Source organism: Equus caballus, chromosome 17 (genome assembly GCF_041296265.1).
Source record: "Equus caballus isolate H_3958 breed thoroughbred chromosome 17, TB-T2T, whole genome shotgun sequence".
NCBI classification, from domain to species: domain Eukaryota; kingdom Metazoa; phylum Chordata; class Mammalia; order Perissodactyla; family Equidae; genus Equus; species Equus caballus.
The window spans coordinates 42854871-42860870 of record NC_091700.1 but is presented as its reverse complement, the minus strand read 5'-3'; the positions used below and the strand labels follow the sequence as shown (position 1 = coordinate 42860870).

Genomic DNA, 6000 nt, shown 5'->3' with positions numbered 1-6000 from the left:
TGCCATTTGATTAGACGGAGCAAATGGAGGAGTGTATGATTGGGCCAAACTCTGTTTTGGCCATATTAAATATGGTGATGGATGTGGATAATGTAGATAAAAGCAAGAGAATATGGTGGGAAGAACTCCAAAGACAGACTTTCGGGGCAAGCTCACGTTTAGAAAAGCGGTGGAAGGAGAGGCATCAGAAAAGGAGATGGAAGAAGAACCAAGAGAGTCAGAGAAACAAGGAGGAGAATTTTCAAGAAAGTGCATTGATTAACTGTGCAACAGGCTGAGGAAGGAGCATGAGGGCTGAGAGAGGACCTTTTGCATGGGCGATGAGGAGGTCATTGGGAACCTTCGACAGAGCATTTTCAGTGGATTGGGTAAGGCCTTCCCCTGAGTGCAAGTCAGTTGAGAAAGCAAGTGGACGATGGGAAGTGCTCTAAACAGCTCTCAAGTATTGTCCATGTAAAGCTGTAAAGCAGTGTTGATGTGACTGTTGTCATGGAAACAAAAACCATTTAGGAGAACTAAAAGCCACTTAAAACCCCTGACTCTAGCCCATCACAGCCCCTTGAAATGTTATGAAAGATGCTAATATGAACAGTCATTAGAGGCGCAGGGTTAATGCAGGTTTCTCCCTCCTAGATGTAGTCCCTAACCGGAAATCTTCCCCCCTTCCTCTTGAGAAGGAAGCCAGCAGCAACACCCACAGCAAGTTCTATAAAGCACAGCTGACCTGCTGACCAAAGTTCCTTATTCTCTTGCTGTCGGCTGACACTGTTCATAAAATATAATTTGCCGTTTCACTTTTCTTTTAAAGAAGCAAGCTGAATTACTTGAAGGAGGAGGACAGGAGAGAGGGGAGACAGAAGCCAACGCAGCTGAAAGAAAGAAACCTTCAGGTGAGCATTTTTATCTTTGCTTTGTTAATTCATTGCTGAGAATTATGCCTTGCTCATTCCTTCATAGTAAGAAGAATAGTTTTTGAAAAGTAAGTTTATTTTGTTCTACTATAATTTTTTTCTACTACATGTATGATCGTTTAAAAAATATCAGGAAAGTACAAAAAAGCAGAAGGAAGCAAAAACCTCCACTAAGCCTCCACTAAGCATCAATAGCCTCTCTTGATATTTTAGGCTATTTCTTTCCATTTTTTTGTGTGTTTCTGCATACGATTTTAGTTTAATTTTCATAGTTGTCTTCATACAGTATGGTTGAGTTTATATTCATTTTTTCCGTTAGAGCATAAACTTTTTCCACTTTGCTATAAATTCTTTATAATCATAATTTAAAATTGCTGCATGATATTGCCTTGAGGCTATTTACTGTACTTTACCCGAGCATTCTCCTATTTTTAGCCATATAATATCTTTCCTGCTTTTTATAGACTGGATCACTTCATTATGTAAGTTATATTTATTCCATTCAGGGTTTTGTTCTTCGGGGAGGGGAAGTGGAATTTGAGAAAGATTTCTTTCTCTGTGCTTCTGCTGAGTGGTTCTACTCAGAGGCACAATGAAACAGAAAGAGTGTGTGAGAGTGTGTGCTCTGTAATTAAAAATCTGTTTATTACCCCTTTGGGACCTCAATCGGTGGTTCTCAACTCTGGCTGTACATTCAGTTAGAATCACTTGATTCAGAGATTAGAAAATTACCCCTAGAATAATTGAAACAACTTTTGGTGGTGAGCCTGTCTGTAGTTTTTGATTTTTTTTTTTTTTAAGTTTCAACAATAAAAATTTCAACAGATAACAAAGAATCTGTAGTTTGTTTGGTTTTTTTAATTTCAAAAATCTTCCAGGTGGTTCTAATGGGTGGCCAGTATAATAACAGCAGACCTAGGTTATTTGAAATATTTTCTGTCTCTGTTACATACCTGAGAGCAATATATTTTAAGAGAAAGGGAGGTACGCTTTCAGGCGAACCACCCAAGTCTCCCTTTCAATACTATATAAATAATGCAAGAGTAATTTGTGGGAAACATAAGACTTCTAGAAATTTCTATCATCCATCTCAACCACATAAACTCTTGAGATGAGAATCTACTTGAGACTTTCAATTTACTAGTGCTTTAAAGAGATGGATTCATTTTCAGTGCATTGGTGGTTAGAAGTTAGAGAGATTGAGGCTCCAGAATGTTCTAAACATATCAAAATTAAGCCTAGCCTCTGTTAGTAGCCTGCCAAGGCAGCCAGACTTCCTTTCATTTGCAAACTCTTTAAGGATCAAATGCAAGGTGGACCTTTAATACCTGCGATTAAATGTTATTAATAGGTACAAATTTTATTAATATTAAAAGGCAGAGTAAAGACAGATGGCATTGGATGTGGAGGCAGCAGATGGATTACCTGGTTTTCCAGGAGCATAGACATGGCACTTACCTTCTCTGGACCCCATGCCCCAAGAAGGAGAGTGGACAGAGTTGAGAATAGACCAAAGGCAGCTAAACCACGATGAAGACTGCTAGCGCCTTCCTAGCTACGGCAGGGATGAACTTTTATTTAACCCAGCTTAATCGAGAGCATGTTAATGAAATTTCTTCTTGTTTTGACTCAGTGGAGGATATCTGTTTAGCACCTTCCTTAATGAACACAAACATTCACATAGTACTTCACTGTTTACAAAACTCATTTACATACACTAGTACATTTGACCCACATAATGGCCTGCTGGAGGGGGTAATTCTTATTTTACAGCTGGTATAGGTGAGACCTAGAGAACATAGGGTCTTTTTTAAGGTGGAACCAAAATTGGCCGAATCTGGGTGAGCCCAGGGCACATAGTCCCTTCCTTACAACTTGAATAATCGTTATTGTAAAAAATTTGTTAGAACAAATTTTGTTATGTCTGTATAATTGAACACTCTGATGTTTATTAATTGGCAAAGAAAGGTGATCATGATATAGCGATAAGAAAAATGGTTATTTTTCTTACAAAACAGCATTATAGTAGACCTCATTTTTGTTTAAAAATAGGCATATTTAAAGAAAGATGAAAGGAAGCAAATGTTCAAAAATTTGGATATATCGGGTTGGTGGTAAAGCTTCTAATTTAAGTTTATTTCAGCTTGTGTTACCTTGTTATTTTTTACCATAAACATTCACTACTTGTGTAATAAAAATATAAAGTAAATTAAATAGAATTATTCTTGTCTTTCTGGTTGGCTCTTCTCCACATGAAATGGTTGCAGCTCCTTTCACTTGGCCACAAAGAAGCCTCCTATTTAATTCTCTACAAGTTTTGTTCATTATTGTCACAAATCTTATTGTTACCGTTCGCTGGCATCCACTGAAAAATTGTCGAGTGTCAGACACCAGGTTAATCGCTTCACATCCATTTTCTTCAACACTCACGCCAGTCCTCCCTCTGCAGAGGAGGGTTTTGAAGCTCAGAGAGGTGAAGTGATTAGAGTGACTAAGACGCAGAGCTGACGCTTGAACTTGGGTCCCTTCTAACTCAAAAGCACACCTTCTCCTTCCTTATCCATCCTGCCTCCTTATCCATCTGGGATCATAAGCGATACCCCCATCATCTAGGCAACACCTGTTTTGGAAGAAAAATGATGTATTTTTGCAACGTACTCATTGCAATGTGTCAGGGTCACCTTGGGCATTTTTAGTATCTCATGTGTATTCCAGACTCAGGGACTCCTCCTGCTTTTCTAGTTTGTCTGGCACACCGGATATCTGAGGTGTGCTAGTCCCCCAAGGCTAAACCTGGAAGACGAGAGCCTAACAAGGGATTGTGCAATTACGCAGTGAGCTCTGGTTAATGCAGCAACCAAGCTGGATAATGCAGAGAAAGGCAAGAATTTGCCTGGGTTGCTCATCTTTGCTATAGAGTCTTATCATATCCGTGCAAGAACTCCCCAGCACTTTATCTCTGCTTTTCTTGGGGAGCTGACCGCTGCTTTCTCTGTACTGGAGTTACTTGTGGGTGGGTTTCATCCCTTCTGTGAGACCCAGAATGCCTGAGCATAGAGTCGTTGCAGAAAACCCAGCACATGGGCTCCATTAATAATAAATAGGAAGGTGTAAACAAATTAATTAAGGTGTAGATAAATTAATTCATCAGTGAATGTGGACTTTCAGTTAACAGCTTGTGTTTATCTCTGTTGAACCTATTAACCTCTTTATATTAATTAATCCACGGAGAAAATGGGACAACCTTTGAGACTATTTAAAGGAAAATATCTCTTAATGGATTGATGACTTGGTGGCAGTGCGGGCTGATTCCTTTAACAAAGAAAGTAATGGGGAACAGCAAGTTGGAGCCAAAGAATCCCAAGGTTGGGGGGTCCCTAAGAAGAGCAGGAGCCAGGCATGGAAGCTTTTTGCATCTTAGTGTTTCAAGAAGAACTTTCAAAAAAAGATGGGGCAGGGGGAGCCGATCTTAGAACACAAATGAAGAAAAGAGAGGAGAGGAGGGGAGGACGGGCCAGTGGAGGGACAGGGAGAGGGAGAGAAAGGAGGGAAGGGAAACCTATTTGCTCTGGAAGTTTAAAGATTAATTAAGCTGGGAGAGTTTAAAAGGATCCAGTCTACCGTTGTTACCTCTATTGTACATTATAAAAACAAGAACTTTTTTCTATCATGAAAAAAAATATTATTTCCCATATAAGTGTCCTTCTGTGAGGCCGTAGAGACATCATTTACCTCGTTTGAACCTCTAGTACAGAAAACACAGAAGGCTGTGTCTACAGAAAGCTGGGAGGCAGCACGGAGTCTCTGAAATATGTTGTATTCTTTTTATTTTGAGCCTTAGCTCAACAATGACTTTGTTCTCTTGTAAATTCTCCAAGAGATTTGAAGGCAGTTCCCCTTGTTGGTTGTAGCAGACATAAATCCCTACCAGGAACTTGTTGGCATCGATTAAGAAAGACTATTTGGAACCCTCAGAGATATAAAAAGTGTTGCTTTCTACCATGTTTAGAACAGAGCACCATTTGGGTCCCTTTTGCAACTACTCCCTTGTCCCCATGCCGTTGACCCTATATTCTTGTCCCCAGACCTTAGATTTGAATTTCAGAGACAGAAAATTTGTGAGGAAAAATGCACTAACATCATTTTGTTGCCAAAGACCATTGGGATTTTTTTTCCCAGAAGATAATTATTGTGAGACGTAAAACGAGGGGCTTAGATAATAGTGTCATTAGCTCATTCATTGGTCATTTATTTGAGCACATTTATGTGCCACAAGCTGTACTAGGGCCAGGGATACAGCAGTAGACATGTGAGACCTCATTCTTGTCTTCAGTGGGTAAACAGTCTGGTGGGTGGGATAAACAAGAGCTAGTGGCTGCCCCATGGGGTAAGTGTGAGGCCAGGAAGCCTATGGGGCTGCAGGAGCATGTGGAGCAGCAGCTAGCCAAGAACTGAGTGGTCAGAGAAGGCTTTTTCTAGAGGAAGTGATGTCTAGAAAGACGCCTGAGGTTGGGTAAGAGATAGCCAGGTGATGAGCTGGCAGTCAGAGTGAAGAGGCAAGAGAGAGCTTGGTGTGTTTAGGGCACTGAAATGAGTTCCCTGAGGCTGGAGTGGATTTTACTAAGGAGAGTGGTGTGGAGAGAAGATGCTGGTTGACAAGGTTCAAACTGTGAAGAGCCTGGAGTTGAACTTTGTTCCAAGGTGATGGTGGGTTTTAAGCAGAAGAGGAACGTGGTCAGATATGCATTTTGGAAAGGTCACTCGGGCCACTGTGTGGAGAATGGATTGAGGACAGTAAGAGTGGAAGCAGGGAGCCATTCAGGAGACTGTGTCCATTGTCCAGATGGTAGACAACAGCCTGAACTAGGATGGCCCTGAGCTGGCCCCTATGAGGGAAGGAGGGGCTAATGGAGACCGCCAGGTAATGAGGCCAGGTCTGCCTGGGCAGAGACGCTGGGCAGCAGGACTATCTAGGGGAGGAGGAGAGCCTCCCATTGGCTTTTGTGCCTTGGCCTCTCCTCTTTGGGTGACAGATGCCCACTGCCCCCACGTTCCTGGCAGCTGCCTAAGGCACTTTCCTCGGCAATTC

At 41.3% G+C, this 6000-nt stretch overlaps 1 protein-coding gene across 3 annotated transcripts in view; it reads left to right on the top strand.

Moving 5' to 3' along the window:
* Positions 1-539: 539 nt before the first annotated feature.
* CYSLTR2 (cysteinyl leukotriene receptor 2) overlaps positions 540-6000 on the top strand; it is a 49557-nt gene continuing 44096 nt past the window's right edge. Inside the window, exon 1 of one of the 3 annotated variants that reach the window (XM_070239707.1) lies at positions 540-890. The gene's annotated coding sequence lies outside the window, so the exon portion shown is untranslated. The remainder of the gene's footprint in view (positions 891-6000) is intronic. The other 2 variants (XM_070239708.1, XM_023621586.2) reach the window with 2 other exon arrangements.